We start from the raw sequence: 26992 nt of genomic DNA, 5'->3' as shown, positions 1-26992 counted from the left end.
GTGCAGCACGAGGTTTGAGCCACAAAGAAGTAGTACGGGAGATTAGGAATTCACTTCTTCAACATCTACCAGGACCAGTTGCTCAATGGAAAGAGTACCCAAACGAGGTGTTAGAGAGATTGTGGTCCTCATTCATGGTATACAGTTGTTCCTCATAGTTAATGTGTTTCATATTTAATTTATTTAAGCAATGTCTACTAACTTTCTGAAAATATTTGTAGGCTTCGAATCGCTTCGCAACTACAGTGGAAGAAAATGATGCAAGGAAGGTGTGGCAGAAGGTGGCTGCCAATCGATTTGCAGACATGCTGCACACTATGAAGACTGCAACAAAAAAAGCATCTGGCATAGTAGATGATCCATTACTGTGGAAGGGCCATGGTCCTATTACTATCAGGAGAGATTACTGGGATGAAATGTGCGATAAGGGGGCGGGAGATGCATTTAGAAATCGCTCTGCGAAGGCTGCACAAAATCGATCGAAGATGCCCAAAGCCCATCTACACACAGATGGATCTAGGACATTTGGGAGCCACCTGAAGAAAATGGTAACTCATTAATATATAATATTAATTTTATAAGTATTGTTGCAAACTTGTGTACTAAATCTTTTGTTATTTAACTTCGCAAGAAGCAGAAAAAGGAGGCAGTGTACCATATAAGGATGTGTTTGTTGAAACACATAAACGGAAGACCACGAGAGTCTTCGTATCAGAGAAGGCGAGAACGACAACGGTATGTATTAATTCTATTAATAATCATTGCAATATATATGCAAGTTATCATAATGTTATCATTAATTATTAATGAATACTTTAAACATTATTTTATAGGAGGCATATGAGCAACAGATGGTAGAGCGATATGGCGATGACGCTAATCAGCATCCATCATTTGATCCTACAGCATGGGTGACTGCAGCAGGTGAACCCAAAAAAGGTCGCATGTTCGGGTTTGGGAGTAATATGAACACTTCACCAGTTATTGGTTCTTCCAGTTACGGCTCATCGACTTCTTGCGCCGACATAAGCTCCAAGCAGCCGACTATTCTTTCCGGTGATGATGTACGCCAGATCGTTAATGAATCACTGAATAACTACTTCCAATACACCGTCGCCCCCTTTCTTCGAAATGAGATCAAGGCCGCTGTTCTGGAAATGGGAACTTCGATTCCAGGTCCCTCTCAGATATAATCACATATTCAGTTTTTTGTCTGCCTTAGAACACATATGAGCATAATTGAATCACATATATAACTTTTTGCCTGCCTAAGAACACATATGAGCATGTTATAATCACATATTCAGTTTTTTGATTGCCTTAGAGCACAAATGAGCATGCTATAATAACATATAGACTTTTTTTATTGCCTTAGAGCACATATGAGCATGCTATAATCACATATAAAGTTTTTTTGCCTGCCTAAGAACACATATGAGCATGATAGAATCACATATAAAGTTTTTTTTACTGCATTAGAACACATATGAGCATGCTATAATCACATATTCAGTTTTTTGACTGCCTAAGAACACATATGAGTATATTATAATCACATATTCAGTTTTTTGACTGCCTTAGCACACATATGAGCATGCTATAATAACATATAGAGTTTTTTTATTGCCTTAGAGCACATATGAGCATGCTATAATAACATATATAGTTTTTATATTGCCTTAGAGCACATATGAGCATGCTATAATCACATATAAAGTTTTTTTGCCTGCCTTAGAACACATATGAGCATAATCGAATCACATATATAACTTTTTGCCTGCCTTAGAGCACATATGAGCATGATAGAATCACATATAGAGTTTTTTGCCTGCCTTAGAGCACATATGAGCATGCTATAATAACATATAGAGTTTTTTTATTGCCTTAGACCACATATGAGCATGCTATAATCACATATAAATTTTTTTGCCTGCCTTAGAACACATATGAGCATGTTATAATCACATATTCACTTTTTTGACTGCCTAAGAACACATATGAGCATGATAGAATCACATATAAAGTTTTTTTGACTGCATTAGAACACATATGAGCATGCTATAATCACATATTCAGTTTTTTGACTGCCTAAGAACACATATGAGCACGTTATAATCACATATTCAGTTTTTTGACTGCCTTAGCACACATATGAGCATGATAGAATCACATATAGAGTTTTTTTATTGCCCTAGAGCACATATGAGCATGCTATAATAACATATAGTGTTTTTTTATTGCCTTAGAACACATATGAGCATGCTATAATCACATATAAAGTTTGTTTGCCTGCCTTGGAGCACATATGAGCATGTATACTCACATATTCAGTTTTTTGACTGCCTAAGAACACATATGAGCATGTTATAATCACATATTCAGTTTTTTGACTACCTTAAAACACATATGAGCATGCACAAATAAGATATAGAGTTTTTTTACTGCCTTAGAACATATATCATTTATGATAGAATCACATATAAATTTTTTTGCTTTGCCTACCTTAGAGCACATATGAGCATGCTATAATCACATATTCAATTTTTTGACTGCCTTAGCACACATACGAGCATGATCGAATCACATATATAGTTTTTTGCCTGCCTTAAAGCACATCTGAGCATGGTAGAATCACATATAGAGTTTTTCTAGCTGCCTTAGAACATATATGAATATGCTATAATCACATATTCAATTTTTTGACTGCCTTAGCACACATATGAGCATGATAGAATCATATATATATATATATATAACTCTTTGTCTGCCTTAGAGCACATATGAGCATGATAGAATCACATATAGAGTTTTTTTATTGCCTTAGATCACACATGAGCACATGATAGAATCACATATAGTGTGTAATTTATTTCATTATATTTTGTTTATCAATACTGACTGTTCTTTTCTTGTGTAGGCTGCTAGCGATAATCAGCGTAGTGGAGCTGAAGGGACAGATAAAGACAATGAACAAGAAGACGCACAAAATCTTGGCGATGATTAGAGAACTATGTTGAAGAAGTTCTATTTTTTTATGTTTCCTAATTGTAATTGTTGAATTGTAAATAATTAAACTTGTTAATTTTAAGGTGGAACGATTAATTGTTATAGATTCTTGTTATATGAAAATTTTTGTGTGGTTTGTTTTTTATTTACAGGAAATATAAATTGTACAGTTCTCGGTATTTAATTTTCAAATAATTTTTTTTTATTTTTTTTTCGTGTTTGCGATGGATTAGCGACGGAACCATCCGTCGCTATTCATATAAATCTAGCGACGACATAGCAACGGAAGTAAATCCGTCGCCAAGCCGTGGTCACCATTTAGTCCTGGCGGATTGGCGACGGAATATAGCGCTCGTTAGTCCGTCGCAATTAGCGACGGACCTGGTGACGGAATAATTCTGTCGCCAGTTAGCGTCGAAATATTCGCGACGTAAGCATACCGTCGCCTCGTTGTCGCTAATCCGTCGCTAACATGTGTAGCGACGGATTAGCGACGGAATGTGGTCGTCGCTAATCTACTGCTTTGTTGTAGTGAAAGTGAAATTGGATTCTGGACCCTAAAATGGATTTGGATCTAAAGTCTAAGATCCAAAGTGAAATTGGATTCTGGATCCTAAAGGAAATTTTTGGATCTGAAGTCTGAGATCCAAGGTGAAATTTTGATTCTGGATCCTAGAATAGATTTTGGGTTTTTGAAAGTCCAAATGAGACTTTTGAAAATGGATCTGGGTTTTGAAAACCCAGTTTGAATTTAAAATTCAGGAAGGGTCGAGCTTTTGAGATTCATAATCAATCTCAAACTTTGATTTTTAATTTTGAAAATAAAATTGGTTTTGAGTTTGAAGATGAATCAGAAGTTTCAAAGTTAATTTAAACTTTGAAATTAGATTTTGGAATTCTGGATATACAAGTGAATTCCAAAGTCAATTTGGATTTTGAATTTTGAAGTTAGAATTTGATATAAGCTAATTCTGAAGTTTCAAAGTCAAATGGGACCTTGAAATTGAATTCTTGAATCCTTTTGAGAAATAGAGTTGAATTTGAATTTATGAATAGGATTTTGATCTGAGAAATGAAGGAAAAATCACTTGGATTTATGAAAAAGAATTTTAAAAATATGATGCAATTATATCCTAAATGATGAATGAATTTAAATTGGATTTGGAAAAGCTATTCCATTCTTTAAATGAATTAAAATAAGATTGAAGATATAATACATCCTTGACTATGGTCATTGAATGTATTATATAATAATCTATATTTAAATTCAGGTGATTAATGAAACACATTTGGTGCTTTTATAGAATTTAAAGTGAAATTAACTCTCAATATACCCTGACTATGGCCATTGGTATATATTTTGAATTAATTTTAAGTTAAATTTTGATAAAAGAAGAGAATATTTAAGGAAAATATGATGAATTTTGAAAACGGATCCAGTGTGGATCCAGTGTTATTTCGTAAAAGATAAAAATCCTAAGTTTTGTTTACATCCTGACTATGGACATTGATGTAAATCATCAACTTAGGATTTATTACCTCTTACGAAATGGTGCACGTGCCATTCGTGTTGCCATTTGTGAGATTTTGGAAAATAAAGGTAAAAGCATGAAAAAATAAACAATTCATGATATTTACTATGCTCATTCATTCTACCTAAAACTGGAAATGTAAATTCTCATTAAGATCTAGCTATTATAAGTTTTGGAATAAAAAGAAATGATAACATCCTAAATCTAAAGAAATTCAGCAATTTCTGGACATTTCCTGCAAAACAAGGTTAACATAAACAAAATGCTGAATAGAGGAAAATGTATTGTCAAAAATCCATGGGCCTATTATTAGATGAGATGTCTACATTGATGAGAGATATATATGCTAATTACTACACTCATACTAGCATGGAAGTTGCATGTATATCTAAGTATAATTAATGAGAAGATGTATGCCTAATAGAGGCATATACAAATCTATAGGTACTCGGCTAAAACATTTATGTCTTATGCAGATGAAGAACGCTTATGGAGAAGATACCTTGGTATGGTGGATAGATGTGGGAGCACCGATGCTGATGACGAGGTGCTGTACAAAACGCAATTGTGGATAGTGAATAGTGCAGAGGATGTCATGCAGTGCTGAGTGAATAGTGCAGGGGATAATGAATGCCTATGGAGCTATAGTAGTGAGATGATGCAACTGGAGACAAATGTAAAGTAACAGGCTGATCCTAGTGTGACTGTTAAGGAATAACAGACCACTTTTCATATCAATTATCAAACCTAGCAAAATGGCGTCCACATGGCTGTTTGTAAAAGACAGCATCAGTGAGTTATTTTGGTAAAGCAAGTGAAGATCATTGGTGTGTAATGATCTGGTAATCACCAGTGTAACAAAAGATGAATATGTATGTATGTATGAGGTGTCATGGGATAACAATGGTGAATTGCAAGATGTAATATATACTAACCTATACACAGGATATGAAGAAGACACAAAAAAAAGAAAAAAAGAATCTTTACAGTAAGTATGTTGTACAGTGATGGTGAATGGGTTGATGCAAAAGTGGAAGTAGAATGATGTGTGGTGTTTATGAAACATAGCAGAAAATGTACAGCATCTTGTTGTTGTAGCATACATAGGACTTGCAATAGGTAGTGGCAGTGGGAAATAAAGATGCAGGGGAAGGTGAAATGTTGCAACAATGGGTACTATATGAGCGAAATTGGCAGTGGCATGAAAATATAGATGAGGTGTTGTGTAGCGAATGTGAAAGGTACTGAAGTTTGCAAGGTATAATTTACTATTGTGAAAGTGCTAGAACACAGGGAGGATAAAGTGCAGTGATAGGCTGGAGGTCAGGACATAAAAACAGGGGTTATAGTGGGATGGGGTGCATAAAATGGAAAAATGAATTGTGTGTGTATGTTGCGGGTGCCAAAAGAGAACCATTGTAATGCGTGACATTTTATAGGCACATCGTGGCTGCGATAGTGACTTAGAGTGGCAGGTGACTGTTGTGAGCCACGACAGTAGTGAGCTAATGTTGAAGAGCTCACAGCACAGGTACATTCATTACAACAAAGAGAAGTTGAAGATAGGGCTGGACCAGGTGTTACTATTGTGGAAGCAGTGATAAAATGCACGATTATGAGTAACAGCAAGGGGATTGAATAATGGGAGTCCGGAAGTAGGTTTTTGCAGATTTGGTTTTAGACAAAGCACTATTGAAGACCAACCAACTTCACGGGTCTTAGTCTCTATCAAACAACGATCCTGCTATATATTCTTTATATGAGGATTCTTTAACCATCAAGACCATGGCCATCGTGGGATTTCAAGTACATCAGATGGATTTAAATCTAAAGAAAAGGAGTGAAAGTAAAGAAATTGGAACTTTAACTGATTTAGAATTACATACAACACTTAGAAATTCAATGAAAGAGCACAGTAAGACAGCTAATGTTGCAACCAACTTTCCAAAATGTAAGGTGATTTGGATAAAAGGAGTATACTAGAGGCTTCATTTAATCAAATTGTTTCACTAGTGTTCCACTATAGAAATTAACGAATTCAAAATTTCAAGCTGACAGAAATTTAATGATTAGTGACTATCTTCTAATCAACCAATCAGCAGAAATCTAAAACCTAGACGTTACTGATCTCTAGAAGGCATTTCAATCAGAACAGGATCAGCTATATTTGTTCCAAACAGAACCAAACTGATGTCATGAAGTCAGATAGCAAACACATGGCAGCAATCATATGACTGGAATTGATCCAGGGATCAAATCCAAGTCTGAATGAGCATTCTATCAATATAAGCACAATCTGGATGGAGATTACGCAAATTCACTGGGAAAATGGAAAAAGAAAGATGTGCAAAAAAACCAAACGTCTGTTACTCCAGTTGTTCTGATGGTGAAGAGTGCCATTGTCTCTTTTCAGTGGTTAAAACCCCCTGAATCTGCGAGATCAGATATACTTCAGCTTGTTATGCTCATCCCACTAATAATGTTCTACTGAGCTAACCTACGCAGACATGCTTTTTTTTTTTATCTATTCAAGGAATTCAACATAGATGAAACTCAATTAACACCCAGACTTTAATGGTTTTCTTTATGGCAATCAAATTTTTTTTTTAGCGGCTGTCATGGAATTGGATTCCCATTCCACGACCCATCCACAAGATTAGGCAATTAAGCAAAAATAAATGCTGAAAGGGGAGCGTTGTACCTGCTGTAGGTCGGCACTATCTGTAGGCCACTGACAACCAAAAAAAAAAATGGTGGATACCGATAACCAGACTCCCTCGAAATAGCTGAGAAACCCACGGACGAGAGGGTGCTGGATATGATAATGAGATTATCCCTACAAAATAAAACTGAAGACATATCAGTTTTGAATCAGAATCTACGGTTATCAGTTATCGATCCTGAATCAGCCATTGCCGCAATCGGCTGACGGTAAAGATTATCGAGATAACTGTCCCGGGACTGCGAAATTTAGGTGAGCAGGACTCCACTGGGTGTGTCGGTCTAGCTGGAGGGCGGTATGTCCAAATTCACGATCATACTTACAGCAGAAATTTCTGAATTGAGGTAACGCATGACCTTTTTTTGATCAAACCGTATGGGTGACTGTGATCATCGCAAAAAAATTCCTCTCTCTCTTGGGGGTTTCTCTCTTTTCCTTCTCTTTCCCTTTTCTAACCTCTATTTTCTTCCTTTTTGAAGGGAGAGAAATAAAAGAAAGAAAAGAAAGAGAGAAGAGAAAAGAAAGAAAGAAAGAGAGAAGAGGAACTCTTTTGCGGGTTTTCACTTGACCTTGATTTGAAAATATTTAGCAAATAACTCGCCTCCGTTTTGAAATATTGCAGGAAAAAATGGAGAGACGGGATTCGCTCGTCGGTACGAGGTTCGACCGTTCCTGGCGCCTTTACCAGGGGTAATCGAACGAAGGATCGAACCTATGCCTTTTGCTTTGCCTAAATATAATCTAAGAATTTATTCTAACTCTAAATGCACAAAGAATCATGTTTGTGCAATGCAAGGATGTATGCTCTTTTCAAAAATTGATTTGGAAATTTCCAAGTATTCTGAGATGAGCTTGGTAAAGGAGTGAAGAAATGATTGAATCTAACTTTAGAACTTGAGATAGATCAGAAAAGTTCTAAGTCTTTAGAGTTGAAAGAATAAATCTTGACTTTGGAAAGAGAATAATTTAAAGCTGAGATAAAGGGGAAGGAAAGGAAAATTTTCAAGGTTTTTGAACTTGGATTTAGGAAAAGAGGTAAGATAAAAAGTGGAATTGAATTTAAGATTTGAAATTTGGAATGGATCGGAGAAATCCAAATGGTATAGAAATGAATTTAAGAAATCTAGACATGATTTATAAAGGGATCTAGAAATGAACTGAAATTGGATTTGAAAGTTGGATTTGAGAATAAAATTTGATTTGAAATCTGGAATTCAAATCCGAAGTTTGGATCTTAAGATGGATTTAAATCTGAAATCTAAGATCCAAAGTAGAATTGGATTGTGGATCCTAAAAAATGGATTTGGATCTGAAGTCTAAGATCAGAAGTAGAATTGGGTTCTGGATCCTAAGATGGATTTGGATCTGAAGTCTGAGATCCAAGGTGAAATTGGTTCTGGATCCTAAAATGGAAAATTGGATCTGAAGTCTAAGATCCAAAGTGAAATTGGTTCTGGATCCTATAACGAAATTGGATCTGAAGTCTGAGATCCAAAAGTGGAATTGGAGTTTGGATCCTAAAGAGGAATTGGATCTGAAGTCTGAGATCCAATATGAGTGTTGAATCCTGGATCCTAAAATGGATTTGGAGTTAAATTCAAAAGATGAATCAAGAATTTCTAAGTCTGATTTGAATTTGGGAAAAGGAATTTTTAGAAATTGAATCTTGAATATACAGATGAATTTCAAAGTCAAATTAGACCTTGAATTTTGAAGTTTGAATTTGAAATTTAGAAGATGAAGGGAATCTCAAAGTTAAATTGAACTTTGGATTTGATTTGGAGTATTTGAATATAAATGAATTTGGATTTTCAAAGTCAAATTGAACTTTGAAATCTGATTTGAATTTGAATATAAAATGAATTTGAAATCTCAAAGTTAAATTGAACTTTGAGATTTAAAAATGAAATAGAATTTTGAAAATTGAAAGAATGAATTGGATTTGATAAGGATTGAAGATAGATTTGAAGAAAGTATTTATATTACTTGGAGTTTTTGAAGAGGAAATTTCGGAAATATGATGCAATTCTATCCTAAATGATGAATGAATTTAAATTTTTGAAATTGGATTTTGAAAAGCTATTTCATTCTTTAAATGAATTTAAAATAAGATTGAAGATATAATACATCCTTGACTATGGCCATTGAATGTATTATATAATAATCTATATTTAAATTCAAGAGAAGAATGAAACACATTTGGTGCTTTTATAGAATTTAAAATGAAATTAACTCTCAATATACCCTGACTATGGCCATTGGTATATATTTTGAGTTAATTTTAAGTTAAATTCTGATAAAAGGAGAAAATATTTAAGGAAATATGATGAATTTTGAAAATGGATCCAGTGTGGATCCAGTGTTATTTCGTAAAAGATAAAAATACTAAGTTTTGTCCACACCCTAACTATGGCCATTGATGTGGATCATCAACTTAGGATTAATTACCTCTTACGAAAATGGTGCACGTGCCATTCGTGTTTCACCATTATGAGAATTTGAGAAATAAAGGAAGAGAATGCATGAAAATGAGCAATTCATGATGTTTACAAATGCTCATTCATTCTGCCTAAAGCAGGAAACGTAAATTCTTATTTAGATCTAGCTATTACAACTCATAAAATCAAATTTACAATTTCAAATAATAGCCTTTTCCATATGTTTCCTGCAAAACAACCAGGTTAGTAATGAAAAGAGAAGGAAAATCACATATGTATGGAAATCAAATAGTGAAAAGATATAATGAAAAGGATGAAAATATGGCACATATATGTAAATACATACGTATACATATATATACATATGGGTGTATGTATGTATGGGTAGATGTATATATATCAATAGCTTATGAGAAGTACAACATAATAGATGTATTTATCCATCGATTTCTATATATGAATTCCAGAGGTAATCATGAACATTAATATGTTAAGATATGCAGGTGGGAAAGCAGCCCACTGGTGCTGTAGTGTTGCAGCTAGGCTAAAAGCAAGTGATTTCCATGGATGGTAGGTGGAAGTGGTGCTGAGTTGATATAACATCTACCTTTATACTGTGGCAAAACAAGGTGGTTTATGGAGGATGGGTGCTATGAGCTACAACCAGTAGGTGCTGTTGTGTTTCAGCAAGTAGGTGCTGTGTGAAGTGGTGTGTGCTGCATGGAGGTGAAGTGGGTGTTGTTGGTAATAGTGTAAACTGCTGTGGAGCGGGTGGGATACCTGTGCAAGTGAGAAGATATATGCTGATGTTAATGCAGGTGTTTCAACACTGTTGCTGAGTGGAGGATAGCATGCTATGACAGGTAGGTAATGGAGGTGTTGTGTTTAAAAGAGCATGAGTGTGGTGCCAAAGAGGATGTTGGAGTGTTGTGAGTCTTAGTGAAGATGGGTGTTAGGTGCTGTCACAAGTGGTGAAGGTGGTGCCGTGGGTGGCAATGGTAGGAAGTCTGGAATACAATGGGTAGCAAGCCAATGAGGAGTACACAGATGCTATGCCTATGTGGGCAAGTGCAACAATACTGTAGTGTAATGATATGGAGTATTTGCTGGTGGTGATGACAGGTGCAGAGAGAAACATAGTGCAGCAAGTGAAGTGGGTGACGTGTAGCAGGGAAGATATTGACGATTGAAGTGGTATAAGTAGCAGTACTGAAGGGTGCCCAAGTGGAGTTGGAGATGGCTATAAGTATGAGTGAGCCATAGCAAAGTACAGATGGGCGTGAAGCACTGTGTACAGGGTGTGGAATAAGAAGGTATAATACTGCAAGTGGGATAGTGACAGTAAGATGATACGGATAAAGGAAATGGATATACGTATGACAGAAAAAAAAAATTAAGGAAATTTATGACAAGAGGGAAATGTCCTTTTCTCCATTGTATCAATATGTCTAGCTCCTATACATGCAGATCACATACCTCGATTCCTAAGCAATCGCCTGTCAAAGAAGATATGCCTTCAAAATTGGGATTGTCATAGCTTATGCTTCATTTTCACATGATGGATTATTCTCCCCCAACTGATCTTCAACATACACAGGTTATTGCGAGATGCCAGCAACGAAGAATGAAAGATGCATATATTTTCAGAACGTGTCTGAAAGAATGGTCGTGAAACATCTATTTCGAACTCTTGATGCTTCCAACAATGAACCATTGGCAGATATTGGTTCGGGTTACAGATCCTCATACACAGATTCCACAGACGATGAGTTTATGATTGTTACCTCTATGTCAATAGCCATGTTACCCCATGATTCATTTTATATTCTGCAAGCTTCAGATTTAACATCAACACGAGAAATAATACTTGTTTATATACCTGTTTGAGATGAGAGTGACCCTGAAAACATTTTGTTAAAGCCCTCAGCAACTTCTATCAACGAACCTGTTTTTCCTACTCTCAGATCCCTGCGAGCAGATCACCTTCAGTAGCTTGTCCTTGGGTCTAAAAATTTGTAATGACCCACTTCTTCAGATTGTCCTGCTGATGTTTCATCTCCTGCTCCTTCCTGCTTGTGTTGGACAATCTTGATGGACATTAGCATCTTTTCAAGAGCCTTCATAGGTTGGTGACATACGCCCTGGCGACGATGTTCACAAATAATACTGTTCTCATGGCAGGCCCGATCTGCTATTAGGGCAAATCAATTTTTTTTTTTGTTTTTTTTGCTTTCATGCTACACTGGAATCTTATCTTACAATAAAGGCAAAGAGGTTAGCAGACCTTTACTGCAAATTAGGTTTTATGGCAGATCATAACAAACCTTGATAGGATGTTTTACAGTAAACGAAATGGGAGCTTACAATGTATCAAACACTAGCGCCAATCCTCCAATCTCAAGATATTAGACCTGCTTCTTGATCTCCCAATGGGAGGCGTCGACCAGAATTTCCAGTCAAACCTGCCCATCATTTCGTTGTTAAGGTCCCTCCAGCATGAACTAGGTATTTTTCCCCAGGTATGTATACCAAACTTTTTTTAGGTTTATGGTCAATTACAGAAAACCAATGATGCTGGTTTCAGCTATGAGCTCCAGGAAAATCCAGAGTAGCAGTAAATCCGACGCTAGAAGGTTAATAACACTGCAGTAGCCATTGATTATACCAAAAGAAAAAAAAAAGAAAAGAAAAAGGAATGACATAGAACATCCAACAAACCAAGCAATGTCCTGAAAGAGGCGCCCCAGGTAAGACTAAACGTATTGAATGTATTAATAAGATGAATGCGTAGCCACAACAGGATAAATTTAAATTACTAGTGATGTGGGAAGGGAATGCACAAACAAAAGGGGATGCTGAATCGTATCTGATGAAACTAGAAATCAAAACGAAACCGCAGCAGTAAAGTAAAACCTATCACAAGAAAAATTGAGATCGCATGGGATGGGGAAAACGAGGGTCAGATATACTGTGTTCACAAATAATAACAGAAATGCAGAGAATCAAATGAAACAACAATGGTGAACCAGGAATGTTAGGCATAAAGCTGAAAGATCAACATAAGACAATCAAGAAATTAAAATGACTTTAAGATAGGATCTTGCGATCTACGCAGTATACTGGAGAAGGATAAAGGGGTGTAAAATAGGAAATCAACGAAAGATCATCAATCAGTAATCAAAGCTAATATTAAAAATAAATAAATAAATAAACACAATAGTAAAAGCAAGAAGGAACTAATTCAAAAAAATGGGAAGCGAAATGTGATCCGAAACGGGAATCAAATAAGAATCAAGTAGATTGAGATTACAGGTAAAACTTGAAACGGAAGTCAAACAGGAAGAACCAACAGCAGAACACACACAAAACAAAAAAACAAAAAAAAATGAAAATGTCACAAAACAAATGAGAAAACCTTCCAGAAGTTTAACTATATGTTAATAGTAACGACTATAGATAATGAAGATCAACTGACGAATTTGTAGCAAAAGGAAGAGAATGATCATCAAGCTTTATCAAAAATAGGAGTTCAAGTATAAACGAGTCATCAGAATAAATAGGAAACTAAAAGGTCGAAATAAGGCAAAGAAATGCGAAATTGATAATATCAACAGAAAGTCAAGATCAGAGGATGGAAGAAAAAAAAAAGAAACAAAACAATGCTAAATCAATTAATATTACTTTAACATACAGGAATTTTAAAAGGAAGGAATAAAACAAGTATTGGAGTCAGATTACTCCCTTGATGTAGCAACAGCAGGTGGGTCGATCCTGCTATACGTAGGTCGACCCGACCATTCGTGCCTCAAAAGAGAAAGAAAAAAAAAGATGAAAGAAATGAAACTTAAAACGAAATAATACTGTAAATGGAGGAATATTTCACAGCAGATCAAAAAAAAAAAAAGGGGAAAAAGGAAAATGAGGGAAAAGTTTTGACAGAGAATCAAGAGAGAAGAAAACAATAAAATGGTCACTTACCTATAGCTCCATAAGGGGATGATTGGCTTCCTTCAATCGAGTGGGAGAAAACCAGAGGAGATAAAAAAGAAAAAAAAGAAGTGGAGAGGCAGAAGACGGGTCCGTGAAGGAGAAGAAGGTGGAGGGGTAGAAGACGACCCTTTGCTTCCCCTGCGTGATCTCTTCTTAAAGAGGAAGAAGAGTCTTCCAGAGGGGATTTGTTGGAGATAGAGGGAGTTCCAGCGGGAGAGGAGGCGATGGAGGGTGCGCGGAAGGATGGCCGTTGCCATTTTCCAAAAATTCCCAAGGGGGCTCCCTTTTAAGAATTTCCCAAAAAAATGCTTTCAATAGAGGGTTTTAACAAAATAGTTTTCAAAAAGAGTTTTAATTGCATATTTTGCTGAATTTTTTGGAATTTCTCTATTGTTTTTGTTTCCGATTTTCTTATTTTTTTTTTTTGTTCTTTTCTTGAATTTTCTACATTTTTTTGTATTTTTTGAAAATAAAACTCTAAAAACTAAAGAATTTAAACTGATTTTACAAAATTTTAAGATATTTACAAAAGAAGGGTTTTTTTTATGAAAAATCGGGGTTATTTTGGGGAAATTCTTTAAGAAAATGGGTTTGTATCCAGGTTTTGAGAAAATGTTCGAGTTTTGAGACTCGAATCAAGGAAAATAATGTGATGGATCCAAACGGATACCAGACGAACCGTCCGAGCTATTTAAAACTATTTTTGGTATTTTCTATAAATTTAATTTAAAATTGGATAACGGGACTCAGATTTTGGATCTGGATAATGGATCCGGATCCAAAATCACGTCAGACATATAAAATAAATTTAATTTTAGTAAAACTTGAGAAATGAACTGGAATTTAGATTTAAAAGTGGCTCAATTGCTCAAAAAATGATATCAGGGATAAAAAGAGAATATTTAAAAGATTTTAAAAAATTTGGGGTGTTCACAATGACTAACACCAAAGCATACAAATGTCATAATAAGCTGTGAATTCAAAGTTGAGATCATCCTACAAGAAGCAATGAAAACGCAGACATATGGTTGAAGTCACCAGACATAAACGAAGATGAACAAAACATTCCAGCAAAAGAAATGTTTATAACCGATTTCGTAACCAAATCATCTTTGAACCGGAGATGTTGGCGAGGCATCATGCAATGAATATTTTCCCAGGAAAGATCTGCTTGATCAGGAGGGCAAACATCTTTTAGGATCAAAGGTGCTTAGATTAACTGCATTTTTTTCTCCAGAACTTACTCACACGTTGGGGTAAGAACACCCTGACTTTCTGAATTTAAGCTCCAGAATTATAAATACTTAACATATACCCTGATAAAGTAAGATAGTGGAGACAATACAATGGATGATAACATTCAACACAGTCTTTGATGCAAAGTAAGCTAATAGAAATGAGCAAACACTTGAGATTGCGGGAATACATTGCTCAAATATGAAGCATCTAATAACATTCACAAATTTGCAACAGACGACTAGGACCCAATGTTCAAGCCCAGGCGTCGCATAGAGTCAATACTACTATTGTGCTAGCATTGGTACAAAATGACCCAAAATGATATAGACAGGTTAATAGCGATCAAAAGATGCGGATCAACAACATGAATGAGGGAAAACAGAGAGAGAGCATTTGGCAAATAAGGTAGCAAAGTTAAATGAACAAGATAAAAATGGGTGATGCTAAATAAGAATGCCATATCTAGTGAAATCTAGGTGTGATAACATAAAAAAAAAATGGAAACAGATAACCTAAATGGTAGAAATCGGAATTATCCTGAGAATTGGTAGGTAGGTTAAACTAGGATTCATGTGTATCTTATCAAATTATTGATTCCAGGAATCATGAGCGAAATCATAAACAAAACCGAAATACAAAAGAGGTGTTTGGAACAGGATCGTTCCTCTTGATTTTGCTCATCCATAACTCGGTTTGTTATATGCAAACCGATGTTATGGAGTGTGCTTTTACAAACTCAAAATAGAGAAATAAATGAAACAGAGAAAGAAAATAACAAAAGAGTAAGGAAGAAAGGAGGGAAAACAAATCAAAATGGAGGAAAATACAGCAAGGGAAATGGATGATGCGAAAAATAAAAGAAAGAAGGGTGATGATTCTCACCTTAAATCGATCAAGACTCGAGATCAGGGAGGGGATTCCTTTTGTTTGCTAATACAGAGTTGGGCATCGATCCTTTGGAAAGGGGAAAGCAAATCGAGAGATCAAGACCGGACGTGGGGGTGTAACGAAGCTTTTGCTTTTGAGTCCCTGGTGTCTGGTGATGGAAGTCGATTTCCCCCCCTCTTTTTTTTTTTTGGGCTAACCCAAGGCACCTTAGCCGGTAGCTGCAAAGGGTTGAGAGAAAAGGCACCCTGCGATATGCTTTCCTTCAGAATCCGAGGAAGAAGAGAAATCTGGATCGGATGAAATTCCTTCTTTATGCTACGCAGATTCGAACTTATTAGCTGCCTTTTGCCGGAATGGAGGCTGCTTCAGTCCACCCAGGAAAAGATCAAAGAGAAAAGAAATGGGAGCAGAAGGAGGAAGAAGGTGATTCTGAAGGGTTATTCCAGAAGAGGGGTTAGATGGATGTATATCGGAGAGGTCGCGAATGCCCCCCTTTCTTTCCCCTGCGTCACTCCTTTTATAGGAAAATGAAGGTTTGAGAAGGAGCATACTTCAGTTGCAGATCGATGGCTGAGGTGAGAAGGTTGTGCGTTGTTGGCAATCGAAGGTGGAGAAATGAGGCGTGCCAGGCCGTTGGCGATCGAGGGTTTTGAGAGTTTGGACGAAGGTGGATGGACGGATGAGGAACGTGGAAGAAGGTTCTGGCAATGGAGGCCATGGAAGCTGGAAGCTTCCTGAAGGGTCGAGAGAGAGGAGGAAAAAAAAATGTTTGGCATCCGACCCCTTGCGAGAAAACCCTAAATTTTTTTTTTTTATGGGGCCCTTCAGATTTTTCACGCAATTTTAAAAAAAAAGGCTCCTTTTCCAGATTTTTCTAAAAAAGGTTTTCTTAAAAGGGATATTTTCAAAAAGAGGTTTTTTTTCAAAAACCGATTTTTGTTAGATATATATATATAAATATATTTTTTTTCTTTACATTTTTCCATTTTTTTTTTGGTATTTTTGGATTAAAACCTTAAAATTTATGAGAAAACAAGGATTTAAACTAGGTTTTTTTTGTATTTTTGGGAAATATTTACAAAAGAAGGTTTTTTTGAGAGAAACTTTTGAAATTTCCTCCGACAACGTGTTCAGATCCAAGGTTTTGAGAAAATATTCGAGTTTTAAACCTTGAATCGAGAAATACAATTTGATGGACCAAACGGATACCGAATGAACTGTCTGAGCTTTTCAAAAAGTTATTTTGGAAATTTCGAGAATTTGATTTTAAACATTGGACAATGAAGCTCAGATTTGGATCTTTTATCTGGATCCAGATCCGAAATTAAGTCAGATATACAAAATGAATTTAATTTCAGAAAACTTGAGAAATAAAATGGGATTTAGATTTAAAAGTGACTCAACTACCCAGAAAATGAAGATAAAGGGCAAAAAGGGGATATTTACAAACTTTTAAAAAATTTGGGGTGTTCACACCACCCTGGGGGTACGAAAATGTTCCGAGATTTGCAGAGGAAGTACTGGTGGAGGGGTATGAAACGTGATGTGGCTACGTTTGTCTCAAAATGTTTGATCTGCCAACAAGTAAAGATCGAGCATCAGCACCCTGGCGGAAAAATGCAATGGATCGAGATTCCAGAATGGAAATGGGAAGGCATTACGATGGATTTCATCGTTGGATTGCCTCGATCCAAGAGACAACACGATTCAATATGGGTGATCGTGGACAGACTCACCAAGTCTGCTCACTTCCTGCCAATCAACACTCGGTATTCAACAGAGCGATTGGCAGAAATCTACATTCGGGAAATCGTTAGACTCCATGGAGTGTCGATTTCTATCATATCTGATCGTGACCCGAAGTTCACCTCTCACTTTTGGGAGCAACTTCAGAGAGCCCTGGGGACGAAACTCAAGTTCAGTATAGCATTCCATCCCCAAACAGATGGGCAATCAGAACGAACCATACAGACTCTTGAAGATATGCTAAGAGCCTGTATGCTGGAATGGAAGGGTGATTGGGATTCCCACCTAGCATTGGCTGAATTTGCTTATAATAATAGCCACCACGCTAGCATTGGGATGGCACCGTATGAAGCCTTGTACGGGCGACCCTATCGATCACCAATCCATTGGGGTGAAGTGGGTGAGCGAACCTTGGACTCGCCCATTGTGTTGCAGCATTACAATGAGCAGGTCCATATGATCATAAAGAAGCTACTGACTGCTCAGAGTCGACAGAAGAGCTACGCCGATCAGTAGCGTAGGAAACTCACTTTTGCGGTTGGAGATAAGGTTTTTATCAAGGTCTCTCTAACCAAGAGTGTGTTTCGTTTTGGAAAGAAGGGGAAGCTCAACCCCAGATTCGTTGGTCACTTCGAAGTTTTGAGCCAAATCGGAGAGACTGCCTCCGTGTAGCATTGCCACCGCAATACGCGCAAATACATGATGTATTTCACGTGTCAATGCTTAGAAAGTACGTTCATGATCCTTCTCACGTCATTCAACATGAAGATATTGACATTCGAGAAGATATGACGGTGGAAGAAAGGCCAGTAGAGATCATGGACCACCGGGAGCAAGTGCTAAGGACGAAGGTCATTCCACTTGTTAAAGTGAGGTGGCAGCATCATGGAATCGATGATTGCACTTGGGAGCCCGAATCGGATATGCGGGATAAATATCCTGAACTCTTCACTTTGTACTCTTAACTGAATTTCGCGGACGAAATTTCTTTAAGGGGGTAATGATGTAAGACCCGCAATTTTTCAGATGATCTCTGAATAAAATTCATGAGACATTTACCGATAAAAATAGCATTTTTTCTCAGAATGCGAAATGAATCAATTCCTGCGAGCCAGTTATACTTAAGATATTCGTCGCTTTGCGAATATATGCTCAAACACTCTGGAAGCCATAACTTCCTAACTAAACAACATCAAAGGATTTCCTCGAGCCAACTTTCTTAGTTACGTCAATACGAAGAGAATGGCGTACTCAGAATTTTTCGGAAAAAAATCGCCGAAAACCCAAAATTTTTGCGGGACCCACGGAAATGTTTGTGGGACCCACAGAAATATTCCTCAGAAAATATCTTGTGGGACCCACAAAAATATCCCATGGAATATCCAAGTGGGCCCCACCTTAAAAGGAACCTCCTAGAATTAAAATAAAGCTAAGGGGCAAAAAGGGGATAAAAATTCCCAAGAGGAGGTGAGCTTGGGCTATAAATAGCCCTCCCCACTCTCTCGCTTCTCATAATTTCGACCCCCCCTCTCTCTCTTGCCTTCTCTCTCTCTCCTAAACCTCCCCTACCTAGCCTAGCCCACCTGAGCCCACCTGACCTGGACTGAGCCTGCCTGACTTAGCCTGAGCCTGCCTGACCTGGTCCTAACCCACCTGACCTGGGTCTGAACCCACTTGACCTAGTCCAAACCTAGTTGACTTGACTTGAACCTAGTTAGGTTTAAAGTCAAAGTCAAAGTCCTTTTTGGTCCAGATTCCAGTTTGGATTTCTGAACCCAGACTTAGCCTACTTGAGTTGAGTTCGAACCTGCTGAACCCAGTTGACTTGGAACGAACCCTGTTTGGTTCAAACCACCTAGGTTGAGTAGCTTGACCTGCTCTACCTTTTTCTCAACTAAGTCAGCTTCATCTGACTTAGTCTGACCTCTCGAAGGAAGGCTCGAAGCCAAAAAAGCAACCCGGAGCCGTTTCTTCCACGATTTGAAGTAAGTTCGCTTCATTAATCCATCTCTTTCAAGTATTTGATTGTTTGTATATAGCATATACTTTCTAAAGTAGTTTCTTGCTTTAGTTCTTGATTGAGCCCTTTTTGGACACTTCGGTGTTCACCTGCTCGTCTCGTAACTATCGTCGGATATATCTATGTTCAAATACGTAGTATATGCGTTTTAAAAATGGTATCTCGCTTTAGTTCTTGGTTGAGCCCTTCAGAACACTTCGGTGTTCACCCGCTCGCCTCGTAACTATCGTTGGATGCGGATCTAGGTGTATATATGATGATTCTGCCCACGCGTCCTATATCGCACTGGCTATGTAATTTACCTTTGTCGTCACGTCGTATGATGTCAAGGCTCATGCTTTCTGTAATTTACGATTACTGCACTTTCGATTATGCGTTTACTTACGCCGTCGCGTCGTATGATGCCAAGGCTCCTACTTTCTGCAATGTATTTACTTACGCCGTCGCGTTGAATGACACCAAGGCTCCTGTTTTGTTATATATGTAGAATATTTCGTTCAGTTACACACCCTGAATAATAGTATATGCATTTTCTTTACGCCGCCGCTGTATAAAGCACAGGCTTTTGCTTATACTACATATATGGCGCGTAAATGAGCATTCAAATGGAGATCAACTCCAAATCGCCCATGCGATTCCCTGACCGCTCCTCGTTCAAGATTCTGCTTGACAAATGAAGCCCCTATTGGAAAGGCTTCGCTTTTTGGCAAAATGCTCTTTACGTACAGACTAAATCAATTACGTATGGGCTGGCTATGGCCCAGGGTTCCGGCAACCTTGATGGATGCAAAGTACACACAACGGTGCGCATCCATTTCCCGAGTTAAGCGTAGCGATTTCCCGCCAAAGAGGGGAGATGTCGCTGAAATGGATAAAGGAAACGCACGCTTTCTCCGTAAAAGAGAGGAAGTGCTGCTGAAATTTCTAAAGAAGCTAATGATAGCTCAGAAAGAATGTAGCAGGATACTCTGCCATACAGCAGAGTGCTACCTGGTTCATGGAATGCCCTCTACAACGTAGAAGAGTTCGTCGCACCACTGCCGATGGAGCAGGGGAGGTGCTGACGAAATGGTGGGCAGAAGAACTGCCAGAACCAGTTGAACGACATAATGATGTCCATTGATGGAACGATGCCAGAAGGACTCGTATCCTTGTGCCTACGAGGGCACCTTGCTCGTAAGGGCCGCTGAGCCGGAGTAGAGGTTGCGCCTTGGCTAGGTTTGGACTCGTTCCGTAAAAATACGCTGAGTAGCTGATCTATTTAGATCGAGTCATATGCATGCTTATTGAGAACGGTTACGCAACCAGACTCGTAAGGGTCGAAGAGCTAGAGTGTGTTGTTTCCACCCAAAGAGGTGTGAATTTCGTGGTGGCCGAAGTGCCAAGAGCGGTGTTTTGCATGCATATGAATAAGACTAAAGGTCGCACATGCCCCGCGGTTGAAAATCGTGTTAGGGGTACCCCCTCAGTAATGACTGTGTTGGGGCGGACTGAATGGGGTCGGGTACATACTCCTGTAGTGCTAAGGCACGGGCTGCCTAAATGGCATGCAAATTCTGTCTAAGTAATTGTAACACTGGCAGACCCCTTCAGGAATGATGCTCACTGTAGAATGACAGTGATGGTACAACCTTGAGTGACACGTATTTTACTTTGGACCTGATAGAGTCCACGATGGCCTCAGTCACTCATGGGTTTTGGGGTCGTGGTTATCCTTAAGATCTAAGGATTGAACCCAACTAATGCAAGTAGAGGATGCATCCGAATATGGGCCTAATAGGGTTCTCCCAGTTGAAACACACTGCCCTACTATGGATAGGGTCAACAGGCCTCTGGGGTATCTAAAATAGAATAATCAACCCCCAGAACGTCGCGTTGATGCCCGGACAATGCTTCGCCCGCGTACCAAGAGTGGAAGAGGTTAAATATCGAAACAATGCATTAGCTTAGGTTCAGCAATGCTTGAATGTATGCGTGGATGGTCGTTGTTGAGTCAGTTCTGCATAACCTTTGTGAAGGTGTCATGTTCGGTGATGATGCATGAAATGCGCATCATGTTAATAAGTTTTCATGCATTTTGTAACAAGTTTAAGGTTTTAAACCCATGTTTAGATGTATTTTGATAGTAAGGGGTTATGGTTCGAATTTCAGAAAAATCGGAGTTAAAATGAGAGAGTTATGGCTATTTCAGTGTTTGGGCACGGATTTCGAGGTGGATCGGATCCATATCCGACCCAATTAGATTATTTGGACTTTGGATCAACCCTTAGAAAGCCCAAAACCCAACCCACACGCCTATCCATATCCAATTTAAAAATTTTTGCAGAAAACCCCCCAGAAAGTGGCGCCTAGCAAAATTTTATTTTTTAAACCTCTTTTTGAAAAATGTCAAAATTATAAATAGTTTTTTTTTGAAGAACCCGAGGCGTCTTTGGCTTTGTTTGGACGCCCCCTGCAGTGCTTCTAACTCCAGCAGCTCCTTCCCCTCCATTCTCCCACGTTTTGGCCATTGAAGACCGGTTTATGCTTGGGTTCCAAGCATATTTCGATCTCCCTTGTGTTTTCTCTTCATTTCTTTCTTTCTCCTTGCTGTATTTTCACAATTTTTCTGTACTTTTGCAGGTGTAGCAGAGGTGGAGACTACTAACCTTGTGTGGGAGTGCGAAACACACCAACAAGGTGAGCCGACCCTACCTCCATCCTGTTTTCTACACCCTCTGATCGAGAATCGGCACATACTCCATCTTCGGTGGATCTCCAACGTGTAGCAGCTGCAAAAGTTCTGTTCTTTGGTGAAGTCCAGCATTCTCAAACTGTATAGGACGTCGAGATCAAGCCACGGTCCGCTCTTCTTCATCCCCCCGGTCGTCGGATCTTCCAAGAGGTAGGTCTTCTTCTTCCTTCCCTTCTAGCTAAAACAGAATTGTGTGTTGGTTTTCTTTTATTATTTCTGTGTGTTTCCTTTATTTTTTTATTGTTCAAACTTAGAATAGTATCCGTGCATAGACCAACACGTTAGATCTAGGTTTGTTTCATTGTTTGCATGTTCGAGTATTGATTTCCATTATTTTTCAAGAAAAACGTGTAAATCGGCTAGAGGTTCTTCTAGCCGATTTGGGTTGTCTTCTCCAACGTATGTGTCTGTGTTATTTCAACAGAAAAAGCCTTCAAAAAAATTAGTTTGAGTTATTTTGGGCGTTGGGTCTAGATCCAAAGGTGTTTTTCATTGAAAATCAATAAATCGGCTAGATTCATTCTAGCCGATTTTGGTTTGTCTTTAAATTTTATCTTTATTTCGGATTTTGGCAGCCAAGCTGGGTTAATAAACCCTATATAGATCCGATTCCAGTGAGTTCTTGCAGATCTATTGAGGGTTGAGTCATTGCTTGATTTGGGTGTCTTTGATTTTTAAAGATTTTTTATTCAAATTGTGAAAATCGGCTAGAATCTCATCTAGCCGATTTCTTTTATTTTGTTTGCTCGTGATGTGCTTGTAATCTTCTACTTCATACTGCATGTCTGCATATTTTATTGATTTTTACAGTGTTGCAAAATGTGTTGTGGTAGAGTTAGCATTTTAGGATTGTTCTAGATAATCATTTTTATCATTTTGTGTTTTTGTGTTTTGGGTCTATTGAGAAAATTCCAAAAATCGAGTTTTAGTTCTTTATGTTTTTTTATGAATTCCAGCATAGTGTTGTTCATGTTTGCATTTGTGTAATTAGGAGTTCTTTTTATTAGATTTTAATTTAGTTTTATCAAAATTGTTTGGTAGTTAGTTTAATCGTTTTCTTTTAGTTTGTATTTTTTTTAGTCTTCTTCTTCCCCAAGGAGGGGCGGCAGCCATTAGAGCTCAATTCGAGCTCTAGGCTGTTTTTGGTAATTCTTAATTGCAATTAGGTAGGTTTAATTAGGTTGTCTAGGTTCAATGTATTAGGGTTTATTGCTTTAGCCATTTTTAGGGGTCATTTAAGTAAGTTTTGGGAATTAGGGTAGCATTTAATTCTAGAAAATCATTTTTCTATTTAAATCCTTTTATTCCCTAGGTAGTTTTAATTGCATTAGTTTAGAAAGTAACACCATTAGGGTTGGCAATTTTTGAGAAGGAAGGTAATTAAGGTAATTGCATTTGAAAAGTTTTTGGAAAGAGTAGTTTCTTCAAAAATCATGTGGAGCATTCAAAAGAGCATTAAATTTTGAATGTGCATTAAAGAAAGGAGTCACTCATTGGCTTTGGAAAGTGTTTTTGAAATTTAATTAAACCTCCAATCTAGGCTCCACGATTTCCATAAAGAAATAAAAGCAATTTAATTCCATCTTGAAAAGCAAAAATCGTGGGTTTCTAGATTGGTCTTTTCGTTTTCCAAAGTGAGCTTTAAGGGCAATTAAGGAGTGTAACTCCCTCATTAAGTTGGCGATTTTTGAGAATTCAAATCATTTCAAATTTTGATCATTGCTACTTATTACCTTATTTTCCTATCTTCTACATTAAAATCGTTAACTTTGAATTAATTTTAGGATAATTAAGAGGCTACTACTTAGTCGACCCAATTAAGTGAGTCAAACCCTAGTCTAAACCCACCCGAGCCTACCTTACCCAACTCGAGCCTAGTCAAACCTAACCCAAGCTTGGGTCAACCAAGTCCAACCTAACCTAGTCTTAGTCCAACCTAAGGTGAGTCAAGACCAAGCCTAACCTAAGTCAAAGTATAGACCAAACCTAGGTCGACTCAACTCTAGGTCAAGTCATAGACCAAGACCTAACCCTAGTCAAGTCTTACTCCAACCCAGGGTGAGTCAAGACCGAGTCTAGGTCGAGTCAACCTTAGTTCAAGTCAAACCTAATCTAGGTCAAATCTAGGTCGAGTCAACCTTAGTCTGAGCCTATCTTATCCAACCTAACCTAAACCGAGCCCACCTAAACCAAACCGACCTTAGTTGACTAAGTCAACCCTAAACCGAGTCCAACCTAGTCTTAGTTCAACCTAACCTAGTCAAAACCAACCTTAGTTGAGTTAATCCAAACCGATCTTAGCTAAGTCAAAACCTAGCCTAGTCAAAACCGAGCTCACCCAAGCCAACCCGAACCGAGTCAAGTCAAAACCGAGCCTAGTTGAGTCAACCGAGTAAACCTAACCCTAACCCTATCCTAAACCAGCAACCTTTGTTCGTTAGTAGACTAATTTAATTTAAGTGTACTTTATTTTTTTATTTTAGACTAAGTAGTTTAGTTATTTGATGTAGTAGAAGTGGGTGTGCGTATATTGTACTTGTTTCGTGTGTGTGAGCTGTGTTTTGTGATTGTTTTACTTGTAGTTAGTTATTATTTAACATAGTAGTTGGATTGCATTTCCTTGAGTAGCATAGTTGCATTTGTATCGTTAGTTAACGTAGCTTTAGTCATAATTTGCTTATCGTATTTCGTTCATCATGCATTTAGCATAATTGTAATATTCATCTGCATATACTCTGTCATTCAGTGTCATTTAGATTGCATTAGGTTTAATTTGCAATTTATAGTGTTTAAATAGATTCATAAAGTGAATAGTGCACTCAAAGAAAAACCCGATTTTTGCCCTGTCGCACAAGCGTTATTTTATGTGCAAAAAATTCGTGTTTTCCAAAAATTCTTTTTCTGTTCACTTTAGTGATGTGTTATCTGATTGCGGACCAAATTTCAGATCTTACAAAGTTGAGTTGGTCTGATTTTTAAGCGTTTTGCGAAAACCGCTTTTTCTGGTTTTTAAATTACAGGACTTTCGATATCCTGATTTTTCCCAGATTTGAAACGCTTATATCTAGAGTTCCAGATATTGTTTTTTCATTCTGTAAAAACTGTCAGATTGTTTAATCTGTCAGTTGCAGAACAGCACAAATTTCGGGAAAATTGGACCTCGTTTTCCTTGTCAAACAGTGGTTTTCCGATAACCTATCAGAAATCTATTTTACACTAGTTAGGGGCATTTTCGTAATTTCCATAGTTTCGACATTTTAGACCTGTTTTCAGTAGTTTCTGCATTTTAGGAGCTGCATAATCATCATACAGCATTATTAGAATTAGTTTAGCTAAATTTAGAATTAGTTTAGTATTTTATTTAATTATTGTCTGATAATTAGAACTTGTTTTATTAATTTCATAAAATTAGACTTAATTTCATTTATAGTTTTCATTCCTAGAATAAAATACTAACTTTGTATTTTCCTTCATTTTTAGGTTGAAAAGCATATTTAGTTTCCAGGGTTATTGTCCAAGTGCGAAGAGCGAATAATTGGCAAAAAGACGGAAATACCCCTAGTGTGGAGCAGAAGACTTAGTTGCTTTTTCATTTTCATTTTAGTGATTAATTGTAGTTGTATTAGCTTTATAATTGTAGATTGACATTTGTAATTAATAAATTAAATTTTATAGAAATATTTTGATTAATTCCTGTTCCCTGAGGATTCGACCTGTACTTACCACTTTGTGGAAAGTCGGTTTTTATACTTTTGGTTGACGATTTTCCAAAGTTTTATTGAAAATAATTGTTTTAAAAAGATCATTTCAAAATATCAACCAAAATTTTGGCGCCGTTGCCGGGGAACGGCGAATTAATTACTTTATTTCTTAGAGTTTGATTTATTAATTTGTTTTAGTTAGTTAATTAGTTGTTTTCTTTTTAGTTAGTAGGATTAGTAAGTGAATATAGGATTAACATAGTTAGTAAATATATGATTCACGTATTGTTCTTTCTAGGATTCACTTAATTTTCATTCTGCAAGGAGCGATTAGACAGGTGGGTTTTAGAAAAACATAGTTTGTGATTTCTTGTATTTATTTGTTTTAGTATTTTAGAATAGTTTACTTTGCTATTTATTTATTTAGTTATAGAATTCTGACATAGATAGATAGCATATCTGTTTCGTAGTACTGTTATTTGTTTTATTTACATTTTAGTACCTGTGTTAGTTTAGATTTAAATTTAGGTCGTTTGCTTACATCTGGTCTTAGTACCAGTGTATGAAGGGGCGACAAGGTTTAGGAACCCCATTACACCCATTTGTTGACAACCCAGAGAGAATTTTACATTCTCATCGAAGTTTGACAACAATGGCTGACATGGATCCTCCACCTCCACCCCCAGCTCATCCACGTCCTCTGCGGGAATACTTTATTCCCACAGATTATGTTCAAGCATCCTGCATTCGGAGACCAGAAGTAGGAGCGCCTCATTATGAGATTAAGGCCAGTATTATTCAGATGCTCTCATCTTTTTATGGCCTTAGTCACAAGGATCCCTACCACCATTTAGATGAATTCCTCGAAATCTGTTCTACGGTAAAGATACAGAATTTCGATGATGACGCCTTGTGGTTGACTCTATTCCCTTTTTCATTAAAGGACAAAGCCAAGTATTGGCTAAAGTCCTTAGAT

This window comes from Nuphar pumila, chromosome 11, assembly GCF_984573655.1.
Source record: "Nuphar pumila chromosome 11, dmNupPumi1.hap1.1, whole genome shotgun sequence".
Taxonomy (NCBI): Eukaryota; Viridiplantae; Streptophyta; class Magnoliopsida; order Nymphaeales; family Nymphaeaceae; genus Nuphar; species Nuphar pumila.
This window is presented reverse-complemented; position numbering follows the sequence as displayed.